Here is a 21226-nt window from a genome sequence, read left to right on the forward strand (position 1 = left end):
CAGCACTTTGGGAGGGCAAGACGGGCAGATCACGAGGTCAGGAGTTCAAGACCAGCCTGGCCAACATAGTGAAACCCCATCTCTACTAAAAATACAACAATTAGCTGGGTGTGGTGGCATGCACCTGTAGCCCCAGCTACTTGGGAGGCTGAGGCGGGAGCATTGCTTGAACTCGGGAGATGGAGGTTGCAGTGAGCCGAGACGATGCCATTGCAATCCAGCTTGGGTAACAGAGTGAGACTCTGTCTCAAAAAAAAAAATTGAATTAATTCACTGATTGTGGATGACTACCTTATATGACGAATCACTCCCAATTTCTTATAGGAACCCTGGTTTCATGTCTCCATGTGTATACAGAGCATTGCTTTTTGAGAAAGTTTCTCTAATTTATAGCTGTACTTATTTAAGACTGGTCTTTCCTTGATACCTGCCAAGGTGGTCCGAGTGGACCTGCAATGGGGTCAATTCAGAAAACTTAAGACTATTATTTGATGAATGCCAGCAGGGAGATTGCCCAGCCTCTTCTCATGCTGGGGAATTCAGCAGGTATGAGATTTGACAGGAGACAGGGCCCTGATTCCCTCTATGGCAGTGCTTCTCAACTGGGGCTGATTTTGCTGTCCCTATCCTGGGGGTATTTGACAATATCTGGAGACATTTTCGGTTGTCATACTGAGGGTAGTGGTTGCTACTGAAATCAAGTGGATAGAAGTCTGGCATTCTGCTAAGCATCCTACAATGCAAAGGCCAACTCTAGCAACAAAGACTTATCTGGCCCCAAATGTCAATAATATTAAAGTGAAGAGACCCTATTCTTGGAAAACCAAAGGCCAGAAACTTCCTCTCCTTGATACCTGGCAGCTAGAGCATGAGCTTCTACTTTCTCAGCTTGCTCAATATATGTATATATACACAAATGCAAACATACTGGCATGTAGTGTGCATTATGTAACTACACTGGGACTATAACTCATTGTCCCTTCTTTCTACCCCGAACCAATACACACAATCATTCAGAAGCAGAAGTGGGGGTGGGGACTCGCTATTTTCAAGTGGTGAGGACAATTATTATTATTGAAGTTATTAAGATTAAGTTGCTGATCCAGTTGTTGCCACAAGTGGGCCTTTATGAGTCACTAGATTTAACATGGTGTGCCGAAAAAGATGGGAATAGCACTGGTAAGAATGGCTGAAGTGAACATTGCTCTGGGGAGGAGCTCTGGAGAGCCATGTGAGTCACCACCCACATAGGCAGGAGACATCAGTATAGTCTTGCCTAGAGGAGTGAGGAATTTCATGTTTTCTTCCCTATCAAAATAATTAGTAGTGGATTTGGTTACTAATGGTAGAGAGAAATGGACAAACCATAGGGTTATGTTAATGAAATTTCCAGTGGGTATTGGATTTGCCCTCCAATTTTTAAAGCATAAACTGTAACCAAAGACCTTCTGACATACTTATTCTTTTAAAAAGGAGAAGCATGGTAGATTACAGTTGTCTGAAATTACCACCTTACTGCATAAAGAGAAAGCTAAGGTGAAGCAAATAAGAGAGGAGTAAAAAAATGGCTGCTAATTTTGAGAAATATTTAGTGTTGGGGCAAGATGAGTTCAGTTTAGACACATTGCACTTCAGATGATAATGGTTATCTAAGCAGTGAAATCCAAGAAGCAGTTCAGAATACAGAATTAGAACTCAAGAAAGAGCTGGTTGCAGATAAGAAAAAGTAAGTTATCAGATTTGCTTGGATGTTAAGCCATAAAAATGGATGGTAAAATCCTTCAAGGCTTTGGTTTTCTTTGCTCTCATTCCAAATTTACCAAAGAACTTCGCGACTTTAGTTTGGCTTTCCTATTAGGAAGAGAATGCTTCACTAGCCAACCTAAATTCCTTCCTCCTTGACAGTTTTATTTTTTATTCTAAGCATTGTGAATTAACAAATGGGAGAAAATAGGAGTAATAGAAGGAAAATCAATAAGGCAAGGCATGAGTGGCTTTAGAGGAAGGAAGGGAAAGCTCTCTGAGTGGTTTGGACTCATTGTAAAGTGGGATTGAAAGATTAAACCCACAAAAGACAAGCTGACAAACCATTCTCTACCACCACAACATGAAATGCAGTTTTCAAAGAAATGTGCTTTGGGGGACCCCATTTTTAAAACACAAATAGTAGCATACTTTACATAGGGATGTAACTGTTATTCTTCACCTAAAATATCTTGGAGGTTTTCCATATCCATCTTTCTTTTTATTTAACAGATTCAATAATTAAAATACAATTTTTCATATCAGTACATACAGTGTTCCATTTTGTTTTTATTTAGGACATGTACACTATTCCATCATATAGATTAATACAATTTATGTAACTGGTCCCTTACTAATGAACTAAATTTATGTTATTTCCAATACTTTCCTATTACAACAATACTACAGTGAGTAATGTTGTGCTTACATCATTTCTCACACTGTGTGAGCATATCTGTGTAATACCTAGAATTAAAATGACTGTGTCAAAGGGAATGTGCTTTTAAAACTTTGATAGTCACTTCTAAATGACCCAGGATAGGTGGTTGCACCACTTGTACCTTCCCTCAGGAGTGGATGAGAGTGCCTGTTTTTCCACACCTTCATCAACACAGTGTATTGCTTTTTTAAAAAATTGATTTGTAGACATTCTTTATAAGGAAATTAACCTTCTATACTATGAGGTTGGAATATTTTTTAAAATTATCTCTTTTTTTTGTTTTTGCTTCTGCTAAGTTTTGCTTTGAGTAGTTTTTATGGATCTTAAATTTATAATCTATGATTTCTGGATGTTGTGGCATAATTAAAAACATTTTCTTTAAGTCCTAAATTCTCCCAAGTTTCTTCAATTAAAAAAATTATACTTTTTCCTTTAAACCATTTATATATTTGAAACTTATCCTGGTGAAAGGAATAAGGTATAGCTGTGCTATGGTATTAATATGACTTGTTTGTCCCCATCAAAGCTAATTTTGAAATTTAATCCCCAGTGTGGCAGTGCTGGGAGCTGGGGCCTAATGGAAGGTGTCTGGGTCATGGGGCAAATCCTTCATGAATGACTTGGTGACTTTCTTATGGTAGTGGGTTCTTACTCTCGTGAGACTGGATTAATTCTAAGGGGAATGGATTAGTTCCAGAAACAGCAGGATTGTTACAAAGTGAGGATCCCCCTCATGTTTACTTTCTCTTCACATGTACCTGGTTCGCCTTTGACCTTCTCTGCTATGTCTGATTCAACATGAAAGCCCTCACCAGAAGCTGAGAAGATGCTGGTTCCATGCTTCTTGAACAGCCTGTAGAACTGTAAGCCAAGCAAACCTCTTTTCTTTATAAACTACCCAGCCTCAGGTATTTTGCTGTAGTAACACAAAATGGACTAAAGACAAGCTCCAATGACTAAATCCATTTTATGCTCTGCTATGTTTTGGATTCTCTTGTCTTTAGTCTTAATGTTTGTGTGTTTATTTTGGATTTCCCAGGGATTATTTCATATAATCTCAACTAATAATGATTTTACTTCCTCCCATCCAACTTTAATGCCTCTAATTTCTTTTCTTTTCTTTTGAGACGAAGTCTCGCTCTTGTTGCCCAGGCTGGAGTGTAATGGCACAATCTCGGCTCACTGCAACCTCCACCTCCCAAGTTCAAGTGATCCTCCTATCTCAGCCTCCCAAGTAGGTGGGATTACAGGTGCCTGCCACCACGCCCAGCTGATTTTTGTTTTTTGTTTTTGTTTTTGTTTCTTAGTAGAGATGGTGTTTCACCATGTTGGCCAGGCTGGTCTTGAACTCCTGACCTCAGGCAATCCACCCACCTCGGCCTCTCAAAGTGCTGGGATTACAGGTGTGAGCCCCTGCGCCCAGCCTAATACCTCTAATTTCTTTCTCCGGCATGGGCTAAGACTTTCCAGCAAAATGTTAAATAAAAGTGGCAGTAGACATTCCTAATTTTTGTGAAAAGATGTCTAGTGTTTATCCATTAAGCATTTTGTGAACTTTTAGATTGGCATAAAGTTTTTTGTCATGTTTAGGAAGTATCCATATATCTCTATTTTGTTATGAGTGTTTTACAAAATCAGCAAGTAATTTAGTGAATGGGTTTTCATAGAAGATGATAAAGGGGTAGAGTTTCCCCTCTAGGTCAATGTAAACTGAGCCAGCACAAGCAGAGAGAGGAGTCCAGAGGCGGAAGTGACCATGGGAGCCTAAGTCCATGAGGAGTAACATATAACTCAGAGAAACTTGATATTCCATGGACCATGGACTGGGAGATTCAAGTGAATAAGACCTTGGGGTCCAGGAGATAGGGAGGCCAGGCCTAACTGACAAAGGCTTATACTTTAAGGGTGAATTTATTAAACAAATATTATACAAAATATTATACAAAGTACAATGAGCTGATAATAAAACATTCTGTGTTCTTAAATGTATATATGTGTGCTTGTGTGTACTAATACTGAGGCCCTTAAACCACTAAGATTTAGGATTATTAAACAGAAGAGATTAGGTAAAGTTTGCCTTCCAAAGCCAAGGGGAGAGGGGTGGCCAGGGAAGGAGAATGTTCTGGCTAGAAAGGAGACAAATTCTGAGTAAAGGAAGCTGAAGGACAAACACTTCCACTCAGGATTTAGCATTGGCAGGACTGTTTGGTGTGTAGGAATTTAGAGCTGAGTTAGTATTACTTAAAGGACTGCAAACCTGGCCTTAAATTTAAAAGGGGTTTGGGACTGGAGCACGGCAGGTGGTGAACCAAAGGAATTTACTATGATCTGAAAAATAAGCTTAAGTACTACCTCCATTGTGGGCAGGGAGGCAAGAACCTTCCCTTTTTTGAGTTGAAGATAAGCTTCTTCAGTCTGAACTTTCCTAAATTCCACTTCTTCCTTTTCTATAAAACAAGATGAAGTACTTTATGCTATCCATCAAAAATCATTGACTGTATGTTGCATGAATTTATGCTTATTATGCTAGAAAAGTGTTCCTTGGCTATTTCATATGTATATAAGCTTTCTCCCTCAACACAGTTTCTGCGTTTTATTTTTGGAATCTCACATAGTCTGTATCTTGTTTTTCTGTATCACTGTGGCTGGCTGAGTTCTCATCTCTATGCAACCAAGGCTAACTGGCTCTCTAGATTACCTTGATGCCACCCACTGAGAGTCCTTTCTGGATTTAGTGATTTGGTGCTGCTTATTTCCACCATCTCTCAGGATGGAGTCTCAGAATAGAGACCAGGTTGAAAAATCAGTCTTTCACTTAAAACCATGAAAGCAGGTACTACATCTTATCCATCTACGACCCGGTGACCCAGAAGCCATTAATTTGACATTACCAACATGCCTCCACACAAATACTTCATAACCTTCAATGTGAGAATTAAACAAACAAACAAACAAAAACTTAAACAACTTTGGAGAGGAGAACGATAACCTAAATTTTAAGCATAAGAAAATCCCTAACATAAAGATCCAAATAATTGCCACTGGGGGGCGATGGAAGTTCGTGAACTGCTCTGCTAATCCCTGAGGCAACTGAGCACTTCAGCTGGTTTATTTATTCAAAGCTGGAATTTGGACGTGTGAACCATCAAGCTTAGGGAAATTCCTGGATGAGGAACACAGTCCTGGGAGAAACCTACCAAAGATGGAATTAGCACCTTGGCGAACCGCCTTCAGCGCAAAGAACTTTCTTTGCTTGTGTGTCTTAAGAATTTACTTCGGTTCCCTTCTGTCTGAAGCAGAGGAAGCCAAGTTAAACTGTGAATAAGCACGACAACAAAAAAGAGTTCTTATTTATCACTACCTGCAAATACATGGAAGTGCACAGTTTAAACAGCATTCAGACATCTCACAGCCACTTGGATCACAGTTTTGGTTGGTGTGGGTAGGCCTCAGTTTTCTGAGGAAAGGAGGGAGGTTATAGAGTTTATCTTAGGAAATTCTGAGTCATAGGTAACACTTTAAGTGACAGTTAAGGAATCTAGTGAGAGGGAGTTTGGACAGGTTTAGAAAAGCACACTATGGAAAACAAAGGAGAAAAAGTATCTTCACTGCAAGAGTAATATTGCAGCCACTTGGTGGCGTATTGTGGGCTTTATTTCTCCTTCCAGATTCCCTCGGTTGTAGGATAGGGGTCCTGGCACCAGACGTTGGCCAGCCCAGTCATCAAGCAATATCAATGTTAGGGGGTTAGGGGTCCTGTTGCTACTTCTACTTGGTCTTTTTTTCCTTCCCAAGATTGCCAATAAAGTGTCATCAGCAGCCGGGTGTGGTGGCTCATGCCTGCAATCCCAGCACTTTGGGAAGCTGAGGTGGGCAGATCACCTGAGGTCAGGAGTTCAAGATCACCGTGGGCAAAATGATGAAACTCCATCTCTACTTAAAAAAAAAAAAAAAATTAGCCAGGCCTGGTGGCATGCACCTGTAATCCCAGCTACTCGGGAGGCTGGGGTAGGAGAATCGCTTGAACTCAGGAGGTGGAGGTTGCAGTGAGCTGAGATCGCACCACTGTACTCCAGCCTGGGCGACAGAGTGAGACTCCATATCAAAAGAAAAAAAAAAAAAGTGTCATCAACACAATAATTTGTCCTGCTTTCACTCCAGAAAGGGCCAAAGAGGGCAAAGAGTTATGGAACTTAAAAAGCAAGTCTAGAATGCACTTTTGTGCATAAGACATAAATATATCCATGAAATCATGTTGCATCCCCTGTGTAATAGGCTCTCCATTTCAAAAGCCCTCCAACTTGGCATAGGGATAACCTAAGGGCTCTAAGATTGCAGCTAGGATAAGGACCCATGGATCCCAGTGCTCAGTGCCCTATGTCCTCTGAAAGTTGCTGACACATGTTTCTGAGGGACACTCAGAAAACCTGGAAGCATATTATATTAGTGAGGACATTTTGGATTTTGAGTGAGAAGTCCAGCTTGAGTCAGCTTAAGCAGGAAAAGAAATTTTGGGATCACACTCTTAGGAAGTCCAGGAGTGGGTAAAGCCTCAGGAAGGGCTGGATTCAGGCACTCTGCCTCCATCTCTTGGCCTGATGCCACTTAGTGTGAAGGCCTCTCTCCTAACTTCTTTAACTTTTGGGGGAATTTGCTCTGACTGGGTCACATTCTTTCCCCTGGCTCAATTACTGTGTCTGGGGAGGTGAGGCAATATGATTGACTGGGTCTGGTGTGTTGTGATTGACAGCCCACCTGGGACCACCTGAAATGGGGGAGAGGATGTTCCTCAGAGGAAATGATGCCGAACAGACAAAAGCAGCAGGAATCTCCAGGCAAATCATTTGTCTGTATGGACAGGAAGATCAACAAGCTGGAAACAGGAAGTGATCCATTAGCCAATAGTAAAATTAATCCCAATTGCTGTTTTGCTTCCTTGTATTCTAACATAGGCCTAATGAAAAAGCTCTGGATTCTTGTGTAAATAATTTGGGAAATGCCTCTACTAACTCAAAGAGGATCTTGGAGCTGTTTTCTATTGACAAATGCCCATAAAGAGGAACCCAAGTTGTAATCACATTCTTCTTTTATTCCTACAATAAGGAAAGCACCAGGAGTTCAATATTGAATGCTGAAATGAAAAGGAAACATTCTGTTTAATAATGAAAAGGACCAACAGTTGCATTTGGGGCTAAAAGTCCCAAAATTATCCCTAGAAACCGCTTAAGGTCTACATATTATTTGCAAGACTCCCTAATGCAAATGATCTGCTTTCTATGTAAATCTTAGTCATATAAAACACATGCCCCAGCATAAAACATGAACTAAAACAAAATAAAATTTCAAGAAACAAGGGCCAAAAATAGCTATAGTCAACTGCTGATAAGGTGTGAATGGAAACGGTGGGACATTCTGGTCTGAATGACAATTATCCTTGATCTTCGAGGCTGAGAGGATTGTAGGAAGCCATTGTACAGATGGGCTGACTTACGTAGGCCACAGTCTGGCAGCCATATCCACACACCATTCTGAGCCTAGAAGAGCCCTGGGCCCAGAGGTGAGGTGCCCTGGAAAGGGCACCCTTTGGAGTCATGGAGCTACAACTCTGGGCTCTCTGACTGTCAGCTATGTGGTGTGGATATCACGTCATCTCTCAGAGCCTCCACTGCTTCATTTGTGAAGTGACAGGAACACTGACTTTACGGCATTATCTCATGGAGAAAATGAACACTCATATATTGATCTAACTCAGGAGTCAGAACATTTATTCTGTGAAGGGCCAGAGTAAATATTTTGGACTTTGTAGACCACAGACTCCATGGCAATTACTGAACTCTACATGAAAGCAGCCACAGACAATGTGTAAATGAATGGATGTGGCTGTGCTCCAATGAAAGTTTATTTACAATCTGAAGGTGGCCCTCAACTTTGGTCCAAAGGCCGTAGTTTGCTGACCGCTGGTTTAATGGTTAGTTCCTCCCTGTTCAATAAGTGTTAGCTCCTCCTTGCTCATCCTGTTAACCCTTCTGCCCGTTGTCAGAGAACATTCTGGTGATAGGCTGGATTGTGTCCCCTCAAATTCATATGTTGAAAAGCCTTACCCTTAATGTGACTGTATTGGAGATAGGGCCTTTAAAGAGGTAATTAAGGTCAAATCAGGTCATTAAGAGTGGGGCCCTAATCCAATAGGACTGGTGAGGACTGGTGTCCTTATAAGAAGAATAGACACCAGAGCTTGTAACTCGCTCTCTCCACACACAAAGGACCATGGAGAGTACAGTGATTTGAGGAAAGAGGGCTCACCAGAAACCAACCCTACTTGCACCTTGATCTTGTACTTTCAGCCTCCAGAACTGTGAGAAAATACATGTCTGTTTTTTAAACCACTGTGTGGGATTTTGTTATGGCAGCCCCAGCTGAATAATATAATCCCCCGTGAATTAGCTGGGTAAATGATGATGCCACCTTAAATTCCTTCCCTCTTTTTTTAAAAACATCTTTTTATAAAAATAGTCTTTTCGTATGAAAATTTTATATCTCTTTTATATAAAGCTTTATATTTTATATCTATTTTTATAGTGGAGGTAAAAACATCTGCCCTGCTTATGTAACAAAACTTTTGTGAGGCTTAAATTGAGTAGAAAACACGAGGTGTGATATAGCACAAGTAATTACCAAGACATTTCTGTTTCAGCCATGTCATCCATATTTGCAAATGTAAGCTAGAACGTAAGAGAGCAAATCTGGACCCAAATGTTGAAGTCTTTTCTTTCCCTAAAGTAAATTACTTGGTCAGCGGAGTGGTGATGGTATTTGTTTGCTTTTCTTTGTTTGAAAGGTGGGGAGCTACAAGGAAGCTAGGAGAAGAAAACATGTATAAAAAGGATTATAGCTCCAGTCTGGAGTGTTTGCCTCTGCCCTTTGATGGCCAATGGAATTGTTTCATTCAGTGTAGTAAATTCAGATAAAATTTGCATGCTATGTTAGGTGCTGTGCTGGGTATGGTGGATACAGAAGTGACAAAGACACACAAAGTCTCTGCCTCCAAGGAACTTATATTCTGGGGCAGAGGTAGGAGAGGTTGGGCTCAAAGTAGAGAACAGATGAATAAATAAAATAAGTACAGAATTTGAATAATGCCAGCAAGAAAGTCAATCAGAAGTAACATGGTTGGGGGTCTTCATGCCCATTCATTTTGCCTTTTGTCCTCTTCTCCCAACTCTGATGTCCAAGGGTTTCAAGCTCATAGTTCCTCCTAAAGATGTTGAATCAAGATGATGTTCTTCTTGTTAGCATCATTTCTAATGTACAGTTCACAAAAATAGTAACAACAGTTGTTAACTGTGTACTTCTGGCCTGGGCACTACTATGCTAGGCACTTTTTTGGGGGTAGTAAGCTTTTAAATTCAGAATAGTTTTAGATTTATAGAAAAGTCTCAAAGATATACAGAGAGTTTCCATTTACCCTACCCCCATTTTGTTCTTTTATTAACATCTTACATTAGTATGGTACATTTGTCACAAGCAATAAACCAATTTTGATACAATAATATTAACCAACACCCAAGATTTATTCAGATTTCCTTAGTTTTTACCTAATATACATTTTCTGGTTCAGGATCTCATCTAGGATGCCACATTACATTTGATTATCATGTCTCTTTGGGCTCTTCTTGGTTGTGACAATTTCTCAGACTTTCCTTCTTTTGGATGACCTTGACAGCTTTGAAGTGTGCTGGTCAGGTATGTAGTAGAATGTCCCTCAGCTGGAATTCATCTGATGTAATGCATTATTTCTCATTCTCATCCTTAACCTTCAGTGTAAGTATAAATTATTCATCTTTTATAGATGAAAACACTGAGGTAAAAAGAGGTTAAGGAACTTCCTGAAAGTTACACAGCTAGCAAATGGCAGAAGCTGTGATTCAAACTCAGCGTTGACATGACTTCTAGCCACATACTTACTTTGCTTCCCTGGTCCCAATCTGCTAAATTTCTGACAATGGAATTGTTCCCATCAAGGCTATCAGGGTGATCTCTTTATAATTCTTTCATACACTTTAAAACAATTTGATGACATGCTTAATTGGATTAGAACAATTTCCACAATCAGTTGTTTGCTGAACTGGTTATTTGTATAACTTCATTGGTTGTTTTCCTAGGACAGTTGGTTAATCCAAAAAGAGCATCACTAAAAAAGTATTTGAGAGCCTGTGTTTCTAAAAGTAGTTCTCAAACTGTGCTCAGAAGTATCACCTGGACTGCTTGTAGTAATGCACTTCCCTGAGTTAGGGTGATCCACTGCCCCTCTTTGCCCAGGACTGAGCAATTCCCAGGAAAGTCCCAGGCAAATCAGGACACTTGGTCACCCTACCCCAGAACTCCTGTGACTCACTAAGGCCCAGCAATCTGCTTTTGAACAAACTATCCAGGAAACTATTCTAAATGCACAGAAGTCTGAGATCCACTACATTAAATATAGAAATGAACTGCTGAAATAACTGGTGACCAGTTTCTGAAAATATTGAAAAACATTGATTTTCATCTGGTTGGGTTTATTTAACTCTGCCTGAAGTTGAAGGAGAATAATATCACCCAAACTTCCAGCCTTTTGATCTTTACTTAAGAAATGGTACTACTTTCCCAGCTCTATATTTTAGTTGAAGAATGATGGGAGTTCCCAAAAGATATAAAGACTTTATGAGGCCATTATTTATCAGTCAGAATTAATGAATGTATTATTAATCCAGGGTGGTGGTTCTCAAACTTTGGAAGCTCAATGGAATCACCAGGGAGAGTTTAAAAATCCCAATGCGCAGTTCAACCCCAGACCAATTTTACCAGAATATCTGGGAGTGGGAGCCAGGCACCAGTAATTTTACACTTGAGAACTATGGATCGAAAGAAATGCTGTCCAGTAGAAATAGAATGTGAGCTGCAGTTTCCTAGTAGTCACATTTGAAAAGTAAAAGAGAAGCACATGAATTTGAAGAACATATTTAATGTAACCCAACGTATCTGAAATTTTATCATTTTAACCTGTAATCATAAAATTTTCAATGACATATTTTATGTAAATGTTTTTATACTAAGTCTTTGAAATCTGGTGTGTATTTTATGCTTACAGCACTTCTCAATTTGGATGCTATATTTTCACCAGAAATACTTATCTGCATTTAGATTCATGTACCCAAGTTGTTCCAAACATATTGAAAAGTATTCCAATAACTGAATTGAGTATGAGTTTTTAAATTTTAATTAATTAAATTTTTAAAATGCAATCTCTCAGTCTCAATAAGTACATTTCAATAGCTGAATAGATACATGTGGCTAGTAACTTTGGTAATGGACAGCACATATCCAGGGCAGCACTTCTCAGACTTCAATTTGGGCACATAAATTAGACAATCTGGTAAAAACTTAGGTTCTGTTCTGAGAGGTGTGGGTGGAGCATGAGGTTCCTCATTTCTAGCTACTTGCCAGGTGATACTGTTGCTGCTGAGCCAGGGATGACATTTTGAGTAGCAAGAATCTGGGAGTAATGTTGAATGATGGCTATTTCCACTCTAATTTCTCCACTTGCTCAGTGCTAATCTCTTGTTCCAAAGGCTCAACACGAAAACAATAAGCCTTTCCTTTTTGGTTAGGAAATGTGTGTGTGAATATATATACATATATTACGCATATGTATAAATGCATGCGCATATACACAACTATGTGTGTATCTATGTACATGTATGTCTGAACTTGTCTGGAAGCATAAGCTAGCTCTGCAAATGTAAAGAGCACTTCAGTACCACACATATTATGTGTCTTCATTTTATTTTAAATTCAGTGCACACTTCTTTGGTTCACTGGAACTGAACAACAGCTGCATGTTTAACCTTGATGTAAATCTCTATATTCATTTATTTGCTTTTTAAAATGAATTAAGTAGGTTCCTGCATTGTGTTTCAATGTTTGAAGGTATTTAAAAAATAGTTGATGACCCAAGCTCTGGTTTTGTGTACAGTGCAGAGTAAATTCCACTTTCATTTGTATGTGGAAATTTTGAGCTCCAGTACTTGTATTTCTTTCTATAGATGCTTTTTCATTGTTCTTTAGACATCAGTATGGAGATGAATTGCTTCTGGAGTGCTGTTTCAATGTTTATTCAATTATTCAGTTGATTCAATTCAATTGGTTCTGAGCCAAAGCTGATTTAACTCCTGGGCCAGTATCTAAAAAATAAGCAAACCCCCAAAACCTAAAATTGACTGAGTTCTTTTTGAGGATTTATAATCTGAGAAAGTTATTTGAGCATAAACAGGAACCAAAATCATAGTGAAATTGGAGAAATTTCATGCATCCCTCTTATTTTTGACTTTCTTTTAGGGGACAATTTTTTTGGAGGGAAGCCACCACTGTATTTAGCAGTTGTTGAAATCACACGAAGATGTGAAGGATATAGCTATTCAAAACTTTTGGAAAGGCCAGGTGCGGAGGCTCACACCTATAATCCCAGCAATCTGGGAGGCCGAGACGGGCAGATCACCTGAGGTGAGGAGTTCAAGACCAGCCTGGCCAACGTGGTGAAACCCCGTCTCTACTAAAAATACAAAAATTAGCTGGGTGTGGTGACAGGTGCCTGTAATCCCAGCTACTCGGGAGGTTGAGCCTGAGAGTTGGAGGTTGCAGTGAGCCGAGATAGCGCCACTGCACTCCAGCCTGGGCGACTGAACAGCACTCTGTCTAAAAAAAAAAAAAAAACTTTTGGAAAAAAATCAGGGGATAACCCATTAAAATTAAAGGAAATAAAATGAAAGCTAGCAGTTGGGTATATCAAGGCAGGACTTTAAAGGAAAAATATTAATTTTTACTTTGATCAATTTTTATCTATTTTATCTATGATCAGTCACGTGAAGTGGGAAAAGTATATTTCTTTTTCTTTATGAGACAGAATATTTATTCTGTTTATGATTATGTATCCCAATAAATATAAGTCCCAGCATCATCCATGAAAATGGCTACTGATTCAAAACTTGATTCTTTGGGCTAGACACTGGAAGACTCAAAAGTCCCAAAGGAAATAAATATTCTCTTTGTTTTATTTATTTTGTTTTATCCTCATGGGTATCTAGGTGAAGTTTGGCATATAATATATTTTTTATTTCCTGTGGACCAAAGTTCATTTAATAATAGATAATAACCATAGTTAACATTCATTGCTTAAAATGTGTCAGGGCCTTATTAATTACTTTATATTATTTTTATTTAATTATCATAACCTTATGCTATAAGTACAGTTAAAGTATAATTTTTAACAAGTTAAAAACATGAATGTTGTATAAATATGGAATGAAAACATGCCGAACAGTCATTTAACTCGTTAATGATTGGAACCATTACAAGATTAAACTAATTCCAAGAGCATTTTGAGGAATCTGGTATTTATAGACATTTTGAGGGGAAAAAAAGTGTTAAATAAGATTTTGAGGCTACATTTAAAACTGGTTAATATCCTTCAAAGAAATAAAACCACAGTATTTGATATTATCTTTTCTATTGGATAGACATTTATGAATTAACATAACTTCAGATCATCTAAATTCTAATCAAATAGAAAATAGAAAGTCAAACACAGGTATATTCCCCAGATAATAAAGTAACTTTTAGCACCAGTCAGGGCTCTGGTAAAATTTTGAAAGGTTATGTCACACCCTTTTAACTTTATTCAACTTTTAGATAATTTTTCTTAATAAAATTATAATTCTCTACATTTTACCAATGAGGAAATTGATGCTCAGAGATATTAAATAACATGATAAGGGAATCACAGTAAGGGCAGAGCAAAAGTGAAACCCAGGTCCTTCTGATACTTTAACCCACCGTCTTATACCAGTTGAAAGCCATTTTTATCTGTCCTACAAAATTCTTTGTGTGTGTGTGTGTGCATATTCAACATTGCTTAAAATAAATGGAATCAGTATTTGAGACTGAAAAACCTTTATTATATGAAAATTTTTATTATGATGGTATCAGTTGCAATGAGATTTATCCTATCAAGGATTTTGTTCTGTTTTGTTTACATGTACATACATGCTTACAATAGTGGAATGATGCATTCTTTGCAAGCAAACCACACCCAAACTAATGGTGGATAAAAGACTAAGAGAAGTTATGCCAAAGATAGACTATAACAAGATATGATCTTGGGCTAAAAATGAAGGAGGGATACAGACTTTGACAGCAATGATCTGAAGAGCCTTGATGGAAGAAAACTGAGAAGGAAAAAACTACAAACACTGAAATGTAATTAGCTCTCACCTTTTCAATTTGAAGCTCTTCATAGTGAACTCAGTCTGTGTTCTAAATAAACAGACACCAAAAAAATCATGTGGGAGCTAGAATGTTGACTCTGGGAATTCTGAATATTGAGCTAATTTATGGTATTCCAATTATTTGATAAATGTCTAAAATGTTTCAATACTTAGGCTATCTATGATTTATTTGTATTTGATATTAGCTTTATGATGATATTGTTTATAAATAAGCATGGATTTTGTGTGAGTTATTACAAGAAAACTTTACTCTTCTGATTAATTAAGGTAAGAACCACCTAACTTTGTGAAACTTCTGACTAATCAACATTTGAAATGTGTTTGTTGGCCTAGTTTTCTAAAATAGGAAGTATAATAAAGTAGGTTAAAACAATGTTTTATAGTGAAGGTCCCCAAGAGATTGACCTAATTTATTTATTGTTTAAAACAAAACAAACAGAATAAAACAAAAAATGATGGACTTGTACTTCAGACTAGTATAGAATAACAAGGTCCAGATTTACCCTCTTACCTGAAATAACAACAACAACAAAAAATACACAAAATATATGAAATAGTGATTTTCAAGACACTGATGTCAGCTAATGAAGGACAGTGGTCCTTGAGAGATGATAAATAAATGATGTGAACTCTATGATTTCCTAAGCTTACTGCCTTGAGAGAATTTCCAGACCACTATGCTGGGGAAGGGGGTGGGTGGAGCTTGATGAACTCCATGATACAAGGAGGTGGAACTGAGAGCCCAGGGAGAACAAGAAGGCTAGAATTCACAGAAAAGAGTACCAGGGAGGAGAGAGCTGCCCAGAGATAGGACTCTGGATACCTGCAGAATATCCATCACAGTGCTAACAATGTATGCAAGTGAGGATGTTACCCAGAACCAGAGAAAGAATGATCTGAAAGGATTACGGGGAATGATATGAAGCACTCACACTGGCATGGGAATAGTGCCTAAGAAAGCAGGGTATTGGTACCAAAACAGAGCTATGGACCAATGGAACAGAACAGAGCCCTCAGAAATAATACCACACATCTACAGCCATCTGATCTTTGACAAACCTGACAAAAACAAGAAATGGGGAAAGATTCCCTATTTAATAAATGGTGCTGGGAAAATTAGATAGCCATAAGTAGAAAGCTGAAACTAGATCCTTTCCTTACTCCTTATATGAAAATTAATTCAAGATGGATTAGAGACTTAAATGTTAGACCTAAAACCATAAAAACCCTAGAAGAAAACGTAGGTAATACCATTCAGGACATAGGCATGGGCAAGGACTTCATGTCTAAAACACCAAAAGCAATGGCAACAAAAGCCAAAATTGACAAATGGGATCTAATTAAACTAAAGAGCTTCTGCACAGCAAAAGAAACTACCATCACAGTGAACAGGCAACCTATAGAATGGCAGAAAATTTTTGCAATCTACTTATCTGACAAAGGGCTAATATCCAGAACCTAGAAATAACTCAATCAAATTTACAAGAAAAAAACAAACAACCCCATCAAAAAGTGGGCAAAGGATATGAACAGACACTTCTCAAAAGAAGACATTCATACAGCCAACAAACACATGAAAAAATGCTCATCATCACTCGCCATCAGAGAAATGTAAATCAAAACCACAATGAGATACCATCTCACACCAGTTAGAATGGCAATCATTAAAAAATAAGGAAACAACAAGTGCTGGAGAGGATGTGGAGAAATAGGAACAGTTTTACACTGTTGGTGGGACTGTAAACTAGTTCAACCATTGTGGAAAACAGTGTGGCGATTCCTCAAGGATCTAGAACTGGAATACCATTTGACCCAGCCATCCCATTACTGGGGAGATACCCAAAGGATTATAAATCATGCTACTATTAAGACACATGCACACGTATGTTTATTGCAGTACTATTCACAATAGCAAAGACTTGGAATCAACCCAAATGTCCATCAGTGACAGACTGGATTAAGAAAATGTGGCACATATACACCATGGAATACTATGCAGCCATAAAAAAGGATGAGTTCGTGTCCTTTGTAGGGACATGGATGCAGCTGGAAACCATCATTCTCAGCAAACTATCGCAAGAGCAGAAAACCAAACACCGCATGTTCTTACTCATAGGTGGGAATTGAACAATGAGATCACTTGGACTCAGGAAGGGGAACATCACACACCTGGTCCTATTGTGGGGAGTGGGGAGGGGGGAAGGATAGCATTAGGAGATATACCTAATGTAAATGATGAGTTAATGGGTGCAGCACACCAACATGGTACATGTATACATATGTAACAAACCTGCACGTTGTGCACATGTACCCTAGAACTTAAAGTATAATAAGAATAAAAAAAAGAAAACCTCTTTTTTTATCACAGATGTGAAATGATTTTTATTTTTTATTTATTTTTTTTAATTATTTTTTATTATTATACTTTAAGTTCTAGGGTACATGTGCACCAAAAAAAAATAAAATAAAATAAAATAAAAATAAAAAAGAAAACCTCCTAATTCATGAAGCATTAGATGGTAAACTCAGAAGGATCTTGCCTCAGTAATGGAAGAATAATTAGTTCTAAACACAGCTCTTGCTCCGCCTAACAAATCTTAAGAGCAAGACCCAAATGGATCAAAAAGTTAGGTAGAGACATGGAAGATATAGAAAAGACCCAATTCAAACTCCTAGAGACCAAAAGCGCAGTGTTGGAGACAAAGTAGACCACATGGGAATAGTGACAGAGTAGATATTCTAGAAGAAAAGGTTAGTGAATGTGAAGATATGGCAATAAAAGCTATCCAAAATAAAACATACAGAAAAATTGTTTAAATGAACAGCACATCAGTGATCTGTGTGATAACTTCATACAACCTAAGATATATGTGCAATTGGATTCCCTGAAGGGGGAAGAGGGATTATAGGAAAAAATTTCAATATGATTACCAAAAATATAAAACTATAAACTCACATATCTAAGTAGGTCAGTAAACCTGAAGCATAAAAAACAAGAAAATGACACTAAGGCACATCATAATCAAATTTAAACCTGTGATGAAGAAAAAGTCATAAAAGCATACAGAGAAATAAAGACACTAAAGATACATTGCATACAGAAGAACAAAGATAAAGATGACAGCAAATTTCTCACTGGAAACAATGCAATCAAGAAGACAGTGGATTTGCATCTTCAAAATACTGGGGGTGGGTGGACAAAACAAACAAGCAAACAAATAAAAAACCTGTTGACCTAGAATTCTATACCCAATGAGGCTATTTTTCAAAAATAAAGGTGAAAGACTTTTAGACATCAAAGTCTGAAAGAATTTACCACCAGCAGCCCCACACTATGAGAAAACTTAAAAAAAATCAGGCAGAAGGAAACTGATATCAAGTGGAATTATATCTACACAAAGGGAAAGAATGAATTCAAAATAGTCACTATATGTGATAAATATACAAGAGTTTTTTCTTACTATTAAATTTCATTAAAAGATAATTGAATGCTTAAATAAAAATAATAACCCTGGAAACCATCACTCTCAGCAAATTAACACAGGAACAGAAAGCCAAACACCACATGTTCTCATTCATAAGTGGGAGTTGAACAATGAGAACATATGGGCACAGGGAGGGGAACGTCACACACCGGGGCCTGTCAGTTAGTATTTAGGGCAAGGGGAGGGATAGCATTAGGAGAAATACCTAATTTAGATGACGGGTTGATAGGTGCAGCAAACCATCATGGCACATGTATACCTATGTAACAAACGTGCACGTTCTGCACATGTATCCCAGAACGTAAAGTATGATTTAAAAAAATAATCCTGTCATATACATATTATAACATAGGTAGAAATAAATGTATGGTAACAGTAGCACAAAGATTGGGAGGGGGAGAAATGGAAATATACTATTGGAAGCTTCTTATACTATATAAGAAATGGTGTAATAATCACCATTTTACCCACTTTTTAATGGGGTTGTTTGTTTTTCTTTTGAAAATTTAAGTTCCTTATAGATGTTGGATATTAGACCTTGGATAGCTGCATAGTTTGTAAATATTTTCTCCCACTCCATAGGGTGTTTCATTACTCTGTTGTTAGTTTATTTTGCTGTACAGAAGCTCTTAAGTTTAATTAGATCCCACTTGTCATTTTTTGCTTTTGTTGTGATTGCTTTTGGTGTCTTTGGCATGAAATCTTTGCCTGTTCTTATGTCCAGGATAGTACTGCCTAGATCATTTTCCAGAGGTTTTAACGTTTTGGGTTTTACATTTAAGTCTTTAATCCATCTTGAGTTGATTTTTGTATGTGGTGTAAGGAAGGGGTCCAGCTTCAATCTTCTGCATATGGCTAGTCAGTTATCCCAGCACCATTTATTGAATAGAGTCTTTTCCCCGTTGCTTGTTTTTGTCATCTTTGTCAAAGATCAGATGGTAGTAGGTGTGTGGCCTTATTTCTGGGCTCTCTATTCTGTTCCATTGGTCTATGTGCTTGTTTTCGTACCAGTACCATGCTGTTTTGGTTACTGTAGCCCTGTAGTATAGGTTGAAGTCAGGTAACGTGATGCCTCCAGCTTTCTTCTTTTTGCTTATAATTGCCTTGGCTATTCGGGCTCTTTTTCAGTTCCATATGAATTTTAAAATAGTTCTTTCTAGTTTTGTGAAGAATGTCATTGGTAACTTGACAAGAATAGCATTGAATCTGTAAACTGCTTTGGGCAGTATAGCCATTTTAATGACATTGATTGTTCCTATCCATGAGCATGGGATGTTTTTCCATTTGTTTATGTCATCTCTGATTTCTTTGAGCAGAGTTTTATAATTCTCATTGTAGACATCTTTCACCTCCCTGGTTAGCTGTATTCTTAGGTATTTTATTCTTTCTGTGATACTTTTCTAAAGAAGACATACATGCAGCCAACATTCATATGAAAAAAAGCTCAGTGTTACTGATCATTAGAGAAATGCAATCAAAACCACAACGAGATACCATTTTACACTAGTCAGAATGGCTATTATTAAAAAGTGAAAACATAACGGAGGCTGGTGAGGTTGCAGAGAACAAGGAACACTTATAAACCGTTGGTGGGAATGTAAATTAGTTCAACCATTGTGGAAAGTAGCATGGTGATTTCTCAAGGAGCTAAAAGCAGAATTACCATTCAACATAGCAATCCCATTGCTGGGTATATACCCAGTCGAATATAAACCATTCTACCATAAAGACACATGCATGTTAATGTTCATTGCAGCACTATTCACAATAATGAAGACATGAAATCAACATAAATGCCAACCAATGGCAGATTGGAAAAAGAAAATGTGGTACATATACCCATGGAATACTATGCAGCCATAAAAAATGAGACCATGTCTTTTGCAGGAACATGTATGGAACTGGAGGCTACTATCCTTAGCAAACTAATGCAGGAACAGAAAACCAAATTCCATATGTTCTCACTTATAAGTGGTAGCTAAATGAAGAAAACTTATGAGCACAAAGAAAGAAACATCAAATACTGAGGCCTACTTGAGGGTGAAGAGTGGAAGAGGGAGAGGAGCAGAAAAGATAACTATTGGGTACTGAGCTTAATATCTCAGTGATGAAATAATATGTACAACAAACGCCATGACATGAGTTTACTTATGTAACAAACCTTCACATGTACCCCTGAACCTAAAATAAAAGTTTCTAAAAAAAAAAAAAAGCAAACACTTGAAGTTACACTGTGATAAGTTAAACATATACACTATGAAACCTAAATCAGTGACCAAAATAACAAAACAAAGGATTTTAATGAGTATATTCACAGAGGAGATAAAATAGAACCACGATAAATAATAAATCGAAAAGTTGGCAAAGGAAGAGGAAAAAGAGAACAAAGAACAGATGGGACAAATAAAAAACAAAGAACAAGATGATATGCTTAAGCCTAATCATATTAATAATCACTTTCAATATAAATGGCATAAACCTTCCAATTTAAATGCAGAGATTGTCAGATTGGATAGAAAAGCAAGATTCAACTACATGCTGCCTAATGATCTAACTTTAAATATAAAGATGCAAAGAGGTAAAAGTAGATGGATGGAAAGACCCAAGACTAATCAAAAGAAAGCTGGAGTGGCTATATTAATATCAAATATTGTAGATTTCATAGCAGAGTATTACCAAGGAGTAATAAGCTCATTTGTGGTAGACAGAATACTAAGACAGCCTCCAAGATTCCCTCTCCTGGTGTACCCAATGCAATAGGTAATCCTTTATTGGATCTTGGATGATTTTTTTTTATTATTATTATACTTTAAGTTCTAGGGTACATGTGCACAATGTGCAGGTTTGTTACATATGTATACATGTACCATGTTGGTGTGCTGCACCCATTAACTCGTCATTTACATTAGGTATATCTCCTAATGCTATTCCTCCCCCCTCCCCACTCCCCACAATAG

General features: G+C 37.7%; 1 long non-coding RNA gene across 1 annotated transcript in view; it reads left to right on the forward strand.

Annotated features, from left to right (window-relative positions):
• Nucleotides 1-21226, forward strand: part of LOC105550043 — a 275823-nt gene that overhangs the window by 4582 nt on the left and 250015 nt on the right. The gene's annotated exons all lie outside the window — the stretch shown is intronic.

This window comes from Mandrillus leucophaeus, unplaced genomic scaffold (assembly GCF_000951045.1).
Source record: "Mandrillus leucophaeus isolate KB7577 unplaced genomic scaffold, Mleu.le_1.0 Scaffold462, whole genome shotgun sequence".
NCBI classification, from domain to species: Eukaryota; Metazoa; Chordata; class Mammalia; order Primates; family Cercopithecidae; genus Mandrillus; species Mandrillus leucophaeus.